This window comes from Cottoperca gobio, chromosome 23 (assembly GCF_900634415.1).
Source record: "Cottoperca gobio chromosome 23, fCotGob3.1, whole genome shotgun sequence".
Classification (NCBI taxonomy): domain Eukaryota; kingdom Metazoa; phylum Chordata; class Actinopteri; order Perciformes; family Bovichtidae; genus Cottoperca; species Cottoperca gobio.
Genome location: NC_041377.1, coordinates 9,899,882 through 9,914,390, shown reverse-complemented (window position 1 = coordinate 9,914,390; position 14,509 = coordinate 9,899,882). Strand labels below are relative to the sequence as shown.

The window sequence follows — 14,509 nt, the reverse complement described above, 5'->3', positions numbered from 1 at the left end:
AAGTCTCTGACTGCATTGCGTTGTGATCAAACTGTGAATGGAGCTGGTCTGGGAAGAGGTGAGCGGCCGATTGATTTGTTGAGCAGCCTGTAGGATGGAGGGTGAGTCGGCAGGGAGAGTCTGCTTGGCACGTACAGGCGGCGTGGGGAGGATGTGCAATGAAACCCCAGCAGGGCACCACGTCTGTATTAGAGAGGGGACGAGGGAGCAAAGACACATGGTGTCAATGTAATGTAGCATTGCAGGATTTGTCTCTAACTCACATGTATGTTTGTTATTTTCCTCTATTTCCTCTCATTTGGCAGAGCTGCTGTACCGTAAGAAACATCACGTCTGGCTGTCAAAAGATGTAAGAGTCCAGTCTGCTGACCGCCGCAATTACGCTTCATAATGGGGAAGAGAAATTGGTTGCGGAGGCGCGATACAAACGCAGAAATGCAAAGAGGGAGAGAAGAAAAAGAAGCAATGTTTTAGAATCGTAGATGTGGTTTAGCCCGGAAGAGACCACAAGCTCTTGGTAGCTGTGTGTATTGACTTCACACACACACACACACACACACACACACACACACACACACACACACACACCAGGAGCTTGATGTTGAAAAGTTAGATTGAGAAGAATGTCAAAGACGAGTTCAAGGGGAAATATATGAACACGTTCGAGAAGATAACTTGAGCAAATTGAATATTGGATATTTTGAGGGAGTTGTAGGGAAGTGATTTGCTCCATAGTTTTGAAGATATTTACTAGGAAACAGCGCAGCACGAGGCCGCACCTCGTTACGCTGTCTCTCCTGGAGCCGCCCTGCAGACGCTCACGGTGCTTCTGTATGATAGTATCAGGATATGATGTAATGAGATGCATCATTTTATTCTCCAAAATGTAGGAATTCCTTCCCAATCCTAACGTTATTCTAAAAAACAGAATTTAAAGCGAGACCATATAACTTAAATGGAAATAACCGTCTTCTTCTTCGAATGTTCGATTCATAAGAATCGCTCTTTGTTATTGCCGTTGTTTGTCCCTCTTTATTTTAGCACGTCACTGACTAACATTTTGGTTTTATTACATAAATAAAACTGGAAGTAAAGTCATTGTATTTACCCGGATGGGTGTGGAGGTTTGCAGGATGTAGCTCTGACTGCACCTTAACATTCATCATATAAGCAAACAGATCAGTTTAATATAAGATCAGTTCATGTGACGCATGTCAAGGATAAAGGCACGCACAATATACCTTCCATGTTCTGCTCTCTCTTCTCTGTACAGGGATAGTTTGCCCCGTTGAGCTTCTGAAGCAAAACACTGCACTGATATCAGAATACAGACGTTTGAGTTGTTGGTTGTTGGACATAATTTAGTGCATCTATATGTCAATACATTTTAGCACTATTGAGTTGTACATGTATTTGTACTGCAGCCATGCCAAAAGTACAAAGAGCATAACTCCTAAAATCATCTCTGTTTAGTTTAGTCAGAGGCAAAGATTAAGTTAATAAACAACTTTTAGGTTACGCTTCTGCTTGCTTATCTAAAAAGTGACGACTCAGTGCGAGCCATTAAGAATCAGGCGCCCGACGTGTGTGACGCAGGAGGTAAAGCGCTGTGATACCAGGCTTTTAGTCCCCTGCCACACCACAGATATGTGTGTTGTTCCTGCTTGTTGTTGCAGTCAGTGAGCTTTGCCTAATGAGAGATTCTTGGGAAATGAAGGGAACATTAATTTCACTTTATCCTACTTGTGGCTGTAATTATGTGGGTTTGAAGAATGTGAGGTCACTCAACAACACTTTGTACCCAAAGAACTTAACTTAAGAAGTGAAGAGACATTTGGATGAGGAGCTGGTGGAAAGAGGAGAGAAAGTGAGGAACGGGGAGGTAGCTGGAGAGGAGTTAGTTAAACAGATAGTTTGATGGGAGGTGCAGAGGGCTACAGCTCTGCTAAGTAGGCCAAAGGCACAGGGGAGTGTCACATGAACCAACGCTGCTATGTTAGCCATTCTCCAGTGTCTTGTTCAGCCACAGAAGGGAAGAGAGACGGAGGAGAGAGAGAGAGCGCTTAGCGTGCGTCATGTATCCCATGCTGCTTGATGTCTGTGCATGACACCCAAAACCACACTGCTGAAAAGGGGAAGTGCCAGTTCCATCGGCCCGCAGACCGCACTGACTTTTTTCCATGACCAGTGTCACCAGTGCTGAAGGTCAGCAAAGTGTTGGTATTTCTCTGTGCTGATGGCCGGAGTCCAGCTCTTATCTGAGGTCAGCAGGGCAACAGGAAGTTCATCCTGGTCCTCAGTGTGCTCAGCCCATGGCAACAGAACTCTGACCGGGCTCTCGCTGTCTGTTTACCGCCTGGCATGCTCTCACCACCTCCTCCTCTTCCTCTTCCCTCGACACTCTCTCACACCCATCACTCTGCCCGCTAAAGTGAGATACATCCCCAAGGCAACAGAAGGGATGGCGACACTGGGAGGGAGAGAGATGAGGGGGGAATGCAAAGTGGCGGGGAGGGTTAGAGGAATAGTTGTGAGGTCAGAGCGATGAATAGACAAGAAGAGAGAAGGAAAAAAACAGCCAAACCAATCGATGCTGCCCTCGCTACTGACACGGCTATATTTGCTCGTGGATTTATTCCTGTCTGTTTCTACATCCGCTTCTGGGAGAGTTTCTTTGGTCTGTCATCTGTCTTTGTCCAGCACAAGGAGGAGGGGGGGCACCAGTTTCCCCAGCGACTGGAACTAAACAGACCGGTGGTACCAGTTCACTCTGCAGGAGGAAGTGCTAGGGGTACGTGGATAACATGAGATCTCTGGTTCCTCTGATTTCTCAGAAAGCCTTTTGATTTGGGTTCGGCGCTGTTGCTGACATTGTAGTGCTTTTTACACACGCATGCACATTTAATCATCCCTCATCAACCACATCCACCTCTACACGCTGATGAGCGATGCAACAGCTCCCCTTGTCCTCACCGGCTTTTACGTCAGAGTGACTGGCCTAGATTGTTGAAAGTGGACCTGGAACACTTGCTGTTTATAGCCTTTCCTCTCCCTGATGTAACAGCAGAGCACGACTTTCCCAGATAAAGTTCTGCTGCCCTTTCCTCAGTGAAGAACAATAGAAAGGAGGCAGAGCTGCTGCTTTTACACGCCAAACCAGTTCTTTTCCATCATGCTGGGTGTCACTGCCGAGGAGTTTGTTTTAAAGGATCAAAATGTTTCTTTATGTTATAAAGTATCGTCTGATGCTGTATTAGTCTACTTCTCATGTTTGTTTCCAGAGGAGGAAATAACTAGACTTGTTGTTCTCTAGCTTTGCCTGAACCATCTTAACCAAGTCATAAGGTGTGTGTGTGTGTGTGTGTGTGTGTGTGTGTGTGTGTGTGTGTGTGTGTGTGTGTGTGTGTGTGTGTGTGTGCACACATGCTCACTTTTCTTTTGTGCCAAAATCTCACAGTCATCTTATTGATTTACTTCTCCGAGCCTTCTTCTCTCTCAGTCTGTCTGCCCCCCTCCCATTCAACCCGCTCCTTCCCCGTTCCCACGGCAACACGTGGCTATTGGTTACATAACAGCAGTGCTTGCGGCGTGTGTGTGCTTGTCTGTGGCTGTGTGTTGTTATCGTGGCTGCCCCTGGGCATGGGGAATCAAACACACACGAAGCATGCAGCAGCTTTCACGTCTTACGAGTCTTCAGATTCATATAAGTGCACATAATTACGTGTGTGTGTGTGTGTGTGTGTGTGTGTGTGTGTGTGTGTGTGTGTGTGTGTGTGTGTGTGTGTGTGTGTGTGTGTGTGTGTGTGTGTGTGTGTGTGTGTGTGTGTGTGCTCGTGCTCTCAACTTACCTTGCTGCAGTCTGTTTAAATTCCACTAGATGGGAACAATGTGCAGGTAACACAGAGGTGTGCTGATTGTGGCTGTACGTGAAGTGTTAGAGTGATGGATGATGGGTGGGCTGTGACCTCCCAGGTAACTCTTCACTGCTGCACCTGCAGGACGGGTGCATGTGCAGCCTCTGGACGTGTCCTTTCTGCTGCTGCTGCTGCAGGTGTGAATGGGGATTAGTGTATGATTAAATAGTCAGGTTGGTGAATGTATGTGGGAGTGTCAGATGAACCACACACACACACACACACACACACACACACACACACAGCTTGTCCTCAGATCCCCTCTAATGGCATTAGGCAGGCCTCGGCGGGGGAGCCCAAGCTGCTGTTGATTTCAATTAGAGCCATGTCAAGGAGCGATCCCACGCAGCACGCTCGCCCTAATTGAGCTCATTTCATATTCATGAAGTGGGAAATGCAAACGATACATAAACACTGAACTCTGCTGCTCCCACAGGGAGGGGGTCCACTTAAGACGAAGATGTTAAGCCTGTGAGTAAATGTGTGTTTGTATGAGCTTGCTCATGCTTGGGGGAAAAAACAGGAAAAAGACGAGTGATTAGATTTTTTTGGTTGTGCTGGTGAAGTGTTTCCTCGGGGAGGGCTGGGAGTTTATTTGCATAAGTGTGTGTGTGTGTGTGTGTGTGTGTGTGTGTGTGTGTGTGTGTGTGTGTCTTTCTTCAGAGCCCTCAGGCCCCCCTGCGTACAGCATCAGGCTGTGCAGCGGGGCAGTAAGAGTTATCTTTGCGACCCGCACTGCTTCAGGTTCTGTCTTCAGAGCTACAGAACAACTACCTTCCCCATAGCAGAAGGAAGTGTGAGGGAATCATGGGGGAATTAACCTACAGCCGGGACCTGGAAAGTCTGGTTATAATTTGAGTTAATGCATTTATTAAGTATCTTCACCATGCAGGTAAATTAAATGTAATATTAAAGATATTTAGTTTTTGAAATAACCTATTTTGTTGGACTCAGCTTTGGTGGTCGCTGTAAAGATTTGTTGGTATTTGGCTAAAACATGAAGAAATGTTTGAAACAACAGCATGGCCTCTCAGAGTTCAGCTCCGGATGAATTACAGGTACTTCCTCTAAAAGTCAAACATGCTAAAAATGGTTCAACACTTTTCTCACTGGTGACTTCATGTGTCGAAGGCGACGTGTGACTAAGTGCTATTTATTTCTGTTTCACTTCCTCATTGCTTTGAGTTATAGTCTGCTATGACCTGTGAGCTGTGAGCTGCTGCCAGGACCGTTAACTGTGTCAGGGTGACTCTGAGTCTGGAAGGCGTGAGTGGGATGGAAACTCAAAAAAATGGAGAAAAAGCTAAATTGTCTTCTCAACACTTAGCTCGAAGTTATTGGTCAAATGGAAAGCAAAAGTTGGGACGACTTCCTCTCTGAGTTGGCCTTCAGTCCTCCTGGCAGCCTCTGATTGGCTCGGCTCCACAGGTTTTCTCTGTGACTCAGTCCCCTCGGAGAGGCTAAAGCGCTGCCTCTTACGGCGTGTTTCCATAGCAACCGCACGGGGGGGGGGGGTGGGGTCAGGCTCCGGTGAAACGCATCAGAGCTATTTCCTAATAAACCGGGTTTTATGGTCTCTCTGTCTGTTTTCTCCTGTGTGAAATGTAAACACGCCTTAAACCAAGAGAGAGCGAGAGAGAGAGACGGCGTGTTGCATTCACTGTCCCGGAGCTTTGTGAGAGTTGCTCTGTCCTTGACCCCTCTGTCCACACACGCAAAGTGACAGTGAAGTACACGGCATATGCAGCTCTTTATATGAGCTGACTTTCTCTCAGTAACAAAGAGACGATCCAAACTGCTTTTAAAACATAATGCAGGTTTAGTTTTTTAAAGCTGCAATAGCTGAGGGGAAGTGGAAACATGTTGTGAACATATTATCAACCTATAAGTTGACGTGGAGAACATGTTAGCAAACACGCCCAGAGCTTGGTGTTTTGTTTTTTTGTAACCAGAAGTGACACGAGAGTGTGAAGTTACAACCAAACGAGAGGCAACCAACATTTTAGAAATAACTTTGATGAAGTACACATCAGTTGTAAGACGAGAACACGTCAATCACAGTGTAGCCACGCCCTAAAGCAGACGCTGCTTTACTCTAAACATTTACTAAATAAATGTCATGCTGTCTTATAGAAGACTAGAAACTAGCGCTGAGACCATAAACCTTTCAGGAAATTGTTTACTGTGGTAATATATTACGTGAGTGGTAAGAGTGGTCATTTCCTCACAGTCGCCCCCTGCTGGCCATTAGACACCTTGCAGTGGCTTCACTTTTTCAGTTTTTAGAAACTGTCTTTTATCTCCATCTCTAGCAACTCCTGAGGGAAATATTTGTCTCTTTAGCTACTAAATCCTCCGCTATGTTCAGCAGCTGGTCTCTAACGCTGCCTGTCTTCTGTTTGCTGCTGAGCAGGTGGCGTTCACAGTTATCACAGTTTTTTAGCTGTAGATTTTTCCTGATGTGGCTGAAAAAAGTGCCACAGTCACAGAACAGTTAGGTGTTGGCTGTAAAAGCAAACCAATGAGTTATGACACTAAAATGTGAGGGGAACTGCAGAGTTGGTGATAAACAAGAAAGCACAGAGAGTGATTGCATGAATTTGCAGCTGAAAGAAAATGCTATTTAATTTCTGTTGGACTGTATTTTGAAAAATTTGAATATTTTAAATAATTTTGCCACGTACTTTATATTGGAGAATACTTTAATTTCTCCCCATCGGTGTCAGGTGATTGACAGGAAGTAGAGCGTAACGAAATGCAGCACTGATGGAAACACTCAACCGAGCCACGAGGAAATAATGAGAAAACAGAGAGTTGACTGATGGACCATCTCGCTCCATTGATTTTCAGGTCTAGTGGAAATTGTTTTTGCCAATATGAGCCGCTAAGCCTCTCGTTTGTCTTATTTTCTCAATTGAGGGAATTGCTGTGAAGATGGCGCCTGCCTGATGGATATTAAAGAGACAGTCCTGGGTAAAAGTTACACGTCGAGGGCGACGCGTTGGCATCGCATCAACGGATCCAGAACACCCTGATGTTTGAGTTTACTCCTTCAGACTCTCAATCTGAATTCAGAAAGCTCAGAGTCACTATGGAACAAAAACCCTTCACTTTATATTTTTGAAGCTTTTTATATTAAAGCCACCTTGTGTAATATTTTGCATTGTTGCATTAAAGGTGACTTCTCAATGTGCGCCTAAATTAAATATTCATTACTTCATTTAAGGGGTTCGTTTAGATTTAGTCGGCTTGACTGAGCTTGTAAAGGACTGAACCTTTGAGATGTGCGGATTATTTAAGACACTTTATATATGTTTGTAAAGATTATGAAATAATTAAGGATCTTTTTGTATGTTTGTTTGCTGTTATTGTGCTCTGCAGCCAAATACATGGAGAGGTTGCACAGGTCAGTTATGTTTTACACAGAATGTATGTAAGTATTTGTGACTTTGTGTGACACAAGAGTACAGAGGTGACACATTTGTGTACTTGGTGTTTAGCACTTCTGAACCGGCTGCACGTCTGTCTATAAGCACATCGTGCATCGTGCAGCCTGAAGCATAAAGCTGAAGTATCAGGAGCGTCAAGGCAACGCTGTCTTTGCTTTAGTCCAAGTGGACGGCTTTGTGCGATGCCATGTTGTGTGGGAGTTCGTTTGACTCTTTGTACCAACCTGCTATTTCATGAAAACACAAGCTGTATGTAAAAAGTCTTCTTTCTCTTCAAACTTCCAGCTCCATGTCAGATGTGTTGAAGCCTTTGCATAAGTGCTGAGGAAGGGTTGGTCTGTCAGTCGCAAGAACATTGACGGTACACGAAGCATTTCTAAATACAATGTTATACTGAGCTCTGAAACCATCTCAGTGATAGTTGTTAGATTGTTAGATTTAAATAGCATTCACACAGTAAGATAAGAACTCCTGATTCAATGACTTCCTCCCTCTTCGGAAACCAAACCTCTCCTTGTTTAATGACTCCATGTTTGCTGTGCTTGCATTTTAGTTAGTGCTCATTCAAGTGGCAAACTTCACTTCACATGAAATCCCATCAATCAGTGAGAACACCTTTACAAACTCTTTAATACACGTTGGAAAATTAACACTTCAATCTGACCAAATCTGGAGCTGTTAGCCGTGTGCGTGTCTTTATTTTGTTGTAATCTTTCTGATTAAGTCTGTGTTCTTGTCCTTATGGACTCAAATGGGAACAATCGCAGTGAAGTTCTATTTCTTTGAAACCTTCTCTCACAATACGTCTTTGTTTTAACACAGATGTCTCTCGCTGTAGTCCGTTAGAGACCGAGTTCACTTTGACCTCATCAAGCTGGTAGTTACTGCTTCAACCTCAGTCGAGCAGACATCTGGCTCCCTGCTGCAGAGAAGCTAAAGTACCTGACACATGACACGTCAACAATGAACCTTCATTCTCAACTCTTTCTTAATGTGCCATCAACAGGCCTTCATCGTTAATGTGCCTCATGTGGTTTGGATTCCGAGAAAATCGTTTCAGGTTGTTTTTCACTTGAGAGTTGAGATTGTTGGATTTGGTCATGTCAGAGTATTTAGAATCTGGAAACGTCACATGAGGAGTTTCAGTTTGTGTCAATGCGAGTAATAAAATGCATCATAATCTATGAGATGATATGTTTGCAGCTTTGTCTCTGTCCTGTGAGAACCACGTAGCTCTTGAATTTGCTCAGCACATTTTATCACAAACATTAATTTTCTTTAGTTTTCACTGCACTGGTTGGGATGGAAAATTGTAACCTGAAAGGAAATTAGCAACTAAAGCTGTCAGACAAATGTAGTCAAGTAAAAAGTAGGAGATTTGTAGAAGTATAAAGTACACATATCTCAAATGTATACATAATTATACTGTAAGAGTTGAGTAATTGTAGTTTCCACCTGGAGAATAACACGGTCTGGGGGTGAGAGGTTCTCAGGAAGCAGGAGTCTGATCAGGACAAAGACAAATGGAGTCCATTTGGAGACGTGCATCAAGAACACAGAACTGAGAAACCTCAGACCATTTCCTGTCAGCTCATCTCTTGCTACATCTCACTTCCTGTAGGTTTAAAGGATCAGCCTTGCACGAGTCATAAAGGGATCGAGATATGACCCCTGCTTTGACGTGGACCGTTAGGTCGGTTATGATGTGGCCTTTAAGTGTCGTTCAGTTACGAGCAAACATGACACCAACGTTTGTGCCGCTTCAGGCTGCACACCTGGTGTTCCCCTCGAAATGTCTCGTCAGCCTGCAAACTGACAACACCGCAGGAAATGCATAAAAAGGACCCCCACTCCTCATGGCTGTGGTTTTGCACCATCGTTTCTTATTTAAGTGGTATTTTATGAACTTTAAAGGGCATTCTCGCCCTTTTACTCCCTGTAATTTGAAAACCCAACTGTGTCTTCACTGTCTTCACTACATGCAGATGTTCGGTATCAGAGGTTTTTGCATATTTAGCCCTGAAACTATAAATTGCTACTACTCCACTTTACTGCTGACCTTTTTAATGTCTGTCCTGCCAGGCTGCATGCATTTATACTGCGGAGACTTGAAACTTGCTTGAGATAAAGTTTCTACGACAAGTTTTTGTGCTAAACGTCCCGTACGGTTCCTGTAATAGACAAATGTGCACAGATGTCTTTGTGTCACGTTGTGTCCCTGAGTACATGGCGCTGTTAGTCTCGTGGTAACCTGATGACCTGCCATGTCCCTTGTTTGAGTCCGTAAAGGGACCTTTGTTGCGTTTTCTCTCCCCTCGTTTCCTGTCGTCTCCATACTGTCGGTGTCAGCTTCCTGTTAGAGAAGGAACAGCAATACAAGCGCACCACATGGTTCATGTTCGTCTTCCTTGTCACTGGACATCCTTTGCCTTTCATTGAGCTTGAGCCACTTGAGACCCGAACGTAGTGTCAGGTGACCCTGGAGGTTTTACAGCGGCGCCTCTGGTTTCATTTCTGAGCTACTTGGTCTCCCGCCTGTTTTGATGCTCGCTGCAATGATACCAGGAACAACAAGTTGGGTAATACCAGGCGGCAACCTCCGGGTTTGAACAGTGAAGCCAATGGGGGCGGCTAACGTCGGGTAATACACGGGCAGTGCCGTTCACAACCTGCCTGTGGTATTGCTGCTTCTCCATAAATACACAGGGACCACCTCTCAATACTTGACACAGTGTGTACGTGACGTACTACTAATACAAATGTCCCGAAGATGTCAAGAGCTCGCACTCGACACTGCACTTCCTCTGGTCCTCTGCAATACATCTGCCAAATGTGAAGTGGAACGGATGACAGAGACTTCTTCTATGTTACTTAGATATTTAGATTTTAGTTGATGATTGACAGCGCGCTGAGGCCCCGCCCTGCCCGGTTCTTCTGGGCCCAGAAACCAGCGTAAACCAGATCTGCCTTTATGACTGCATTTCTTGCCGCGGGCTTTTGGAGGATGCTCACTAACCATGACAGCGCTTGGGACTTTCGAGGTTAACAATCTTTTCTTTCCAAACTTGATTTCACTTTATAATTAAGGCTTTTTTTGTTTATCTGTGGAGTTTAATGTGACGTCAATCAGCTAGAACAGTGCAGGTAATGACATTTTCTCCTCCTCTGCTTCTCCATTCAACTGTTTATCTTTACAAACGTGTGTACAAGCGAGAGTCACCCCGACATCAGATCCATCATCTTCCTCTGCCTCGTTGCTATGACTCATGCACCAGGTGAAGGCCGTTCTTCAAAGGAACACACACATATACGTAAGCATGTTGGCTTACTTAGAACTCTTTGTGTGCGTGTATGTGGTCTGTGAATGGGACTGCTATCTGTGAGTCATGTTCCTCTTTTAATTCATGAGCACAAGGCAGAGCGAGCGCTGCTGTGAAGTCAAAAGCAGCGAGGAGAGAGGATCAAAACTGAGGAGAAGATCGAGGGAAATGGGGATAACATGGACAGGTAATGAAGTTTGTGTTCCCATTGCATGCAGCGTAAAAACACAGCCGTGAGTACCGGCGACTGAGCCGCTGTAGTCTGCCTGGTGGCCATTTGTCAGGCTCTTATTTAAAGAATAGAGCGTATCGTCTGGAGTGTGTTTGTCTGCCCTCTCAGGCTGGTGTGACTGGGAGAGATAGCAGCATGATGAGCGAGGCTTAGAGGTCACTCAGTGTGTGGAGGAAGCATCCTCATAGGTCAGTTTGCTGAGGCAGCAGTTTGGAACTCTTTTCATGTGTTTATAAATGCTCTCAGGTGACACCTGAAGGTGCAGTATTTTGCGTTTTTAATTTACCCCGAGGAACTTTATTCTACTTATTAGTGATATTGTCCTGCAGAGGAGCTCATAGAGTTCATAGTGGCATGATGCGTTTACACTTTTAATAAGCTGCAACATGTTTGTGGTTACAGAAACTCTCCTTCATGCATTTCATCTGCAGCGGTTGAATGTTGTTGAGACTATAACTGAGTAGCTTTTTTGTATTTGCATACCTTCATTAGCCTACTGTCGGAGAGTAAAAGCAAACATTTCAACATTTGCATGATTTTTCACGCGTAAAAGAGCAAATATAGTGGCAGCTTAGCAGCGGTGAAGCGGGGCTGTAGCGCCTTCTTTATTGTAGCTCAATTACAAAACAGCACCTGCCAGTGATGACGTTGTTCTGTCCTTGTTTAATAAACCAGCCAACGAAAGGAAACATAATTAGAACAAAGCTGAGACTCTTGATTAAAGGATACTTGTCAGGACCAGAACATAGAAAGTTGTTATGTGAATGTTAGTACAGCTCCAGGGGAGAATTCTCTGTGTCGTAGTTTAGCCCCTTACATTCATAAGCAGCCAGACGGCGTGAGAGTCAGAGTTCATCTGTCGTGTTATGACTCAACCGTGCTGTTACTTCTGCTGTGAGTCAACCTGGTAACAGATCAACGGCCTACACCTTCTCACCTGCAGCAGTACGAACACAGATACACACGTGAAACAAGTCCTGAAAGCTTCAATGAGTTTGCCTTCCTGTTCCTTTCATTGAAGTCAATGTTTTTTTAATGGGTTTTTGTTTTGATGCCTGAAATAAGTTCTGTGGTTAACATGAGAAGAAGACATCACGTTCCCCACAAAAAAACTTTAACAGAAACATTCTTCAGCTTTCTCTGTAATCATAATTCCTACTTGATACGTTTAGACAATAAGATCTGTCCTCTGAGATTAACTTTTATTTTTCTGATGCGAATATTACTCATCAGACTTTCGAGGGCAGTTAGAAGTTCGGGCCGATACCAGGAAGCACATTCTTTGGCAGCACACAGGGCAGACATTGAGGAACACAATGTACGGCACTCTGGATGCAGCAAAACCAGCGCCAGATTAGGCCACACACACACACACACACACACACACACACACACACACACACACACACACACACACACACACACACACACACACACACATACAGTAAAAGAGCCTTGTCATAGCGCTGCGGTTACTTCATTAAGAAAACTGTGCTTCCTTATTTGGCATTGGTGGTGATTGACGTCCCCCTCCAGCCAGTGGGAAGCTGACTCTGCTGCCCTCCGGCTGCGGCCGTGTTCAAACTGCATTAACGCTTCAGATTCACTCAAGATGTCACGGTTCTCTCAGCCAATGAGACGCTCTCTCTCCTGGCTGCAGATCCAATCAGGCAGTGCAACACTGAGGGACTTCTCCTGGTCAGATGCTGAGGCTGAGATGAAGCTTAGACTTAAAAGGTCCCTTCTGCACACAACACCGGTATATTCAGACAGTCCATAACAAAAACAAACTGTCTTTTTCATGCCGTATGTTCTCCTCTGGGCCATATTCATATATAGAGTGAGAAGGAAACACATAATAATCCTCCTGCTTCGTCCACAAGGGGGTGATGTGTCCGCAGACCTGAACTTTAAAGCAATTAATCGCCATGTTGTTACTTAATACGACCGGGCAGTGCATTACATTGTACAGCGCCCTCGCAGGCTGCATCAGTGTAAACCTCCTTGTGACGCTCCTGCAGGTTTCATGGGCACATTATGCAACACAGGCAGCTTTGAACAGCAGATGCAGAAACGCCACGGGGGACAGAAGAGGCCAGCAAAGATGAGCTGGACATGTTTATTGTGCCAAATATATTCACACAGTAGGACACGGGGCCCATTGTCCTGTCCTAATGTCCTTCTGATAACCTGTCTGCTGCTTCTCCTACATCAGACACATCACAGGTATATATTGTTTTAAGAATAACCATATAGAAATATCTCATGCAGGACTTAAAGAAGCATCATTGAGTTTCATAGCGAGTTAAAGGTTCCTCGTAGTTCACCGTCAACAAGCAGTGTGGTGCTGGAGATCTGAGATACTCATGAATTATTGGGTTTAGACACACGTGTGTAACTCATGGCTTCATGTGTCGCCTCGTGTGAGTTTATTTATGCTGAATGGCTGAATTTATGTAACGTCTTTTTATTTTTCGCTCTGGGACTGTGAGGCTCGCTGGCTTTTGATCACCAAGGACACCGTCGATGAAAAGATGCCGTCCGTCTCCCAGAGACTTCTTATGTAACCGTGCGGTCTCTCTCTCCCTCACAGGCTTCACTGGAACGTCTTGTATGCTGCGGATGCCTTTTGGGCTTTTAAATTTGGAAGCAGGATTAGTATGACGCACTACTGGCATAAAGGTATGACGTGTGTGTGCATGTGCGTGTGTGTGTGTGTGTGTGGTTAATACTTCTTTGTGCTTCTCCTCTCTGGACCAAATTGTTTACCTGGCCGTGGAACGAGAAGAATGTGTGTGTGGGCGAACAGCGTGATCCTACCTGTTCTGAAAGGGTGTGTGTGTGTGTGTGTGTGTGTGTGTGTGTGTGTGTGTGTGTGTGTGTGTGTGTGTGTGTGTGTGTGTGTGTGTGTGTGTGTGTGTGTGTGTGTGTGTGTGTGTGTGTGTGTGTGTGTGTGCGCGCGCGTGTGTGTGTCTGCGTGTGGTTCTCCAGACCTTGCACACTGTGCCACTCCCTCTCGCTGTGAACTTTGCCTCCTAACCAAATGGTGTGGCACTTGCACTTTGCTCTCTCAGTGTTGTTGTGTTGTACGAGTTTTGTTTGAAATCACAGAACTACTACATTACATTTTTCTAAACTTACTTTAACGCTGGAGGGAAGGACGGGCTGAGAGAACCAGAGGACTGAGCTAAATGTGGATGGTTGGGAACATCAGCCCTGGAGAAGAGCTTCATGTTGTCAGATGAAGCATATTCGAGTGACAGTATTCAAAGTGATTCAAGCAGAGCTTTACGAAACACTGCGCTGTGAATCACATGGACATTCAGGAAAATGCTAATTTATGCACAACATCTATAATGTTTATGTAATGGTGCAGATATAAATAACAGTGTCTTGGTTTAGCAACTGTCACTCTACCGGGAACACATGGTTGATTTCACATCTGCCTAAAACTTGGAGTATTAGCTTGAGGACGGGAGATTTCTTATAGAAGCTGCGATGGAAACATTTTCCCACATGAGAAAGAGATGGAAGTAGAAGGTACAATATTGTGACTGGCAGCTTGGCATTGTGGGTAAAAAGCTGGGACAGCAA

General features: G+C 44.8%; 1 long non-coding RNA gene across 1 annotated transcript in view; it reads left to right on the top strand.

Moving 5' to 3' along the window:
* LOC115028277 (uncharacterized) overlaps positions 1–14,509 on the top strand; it is a 33,895-nt gene that overhangs the window by 4,995 nt on the left and 14,391 nt on the right. Inside the window, exon 2 of the long non-coding RNA XR_003834553.1 lies at positions 13,509–13,597. This is a non-coding gene — a long non-coding RNA (uncharacterized LOC115028277). The remainder of the gene's footprint in view (positions 1–13,508; positions 13,598–14,509) is intronic.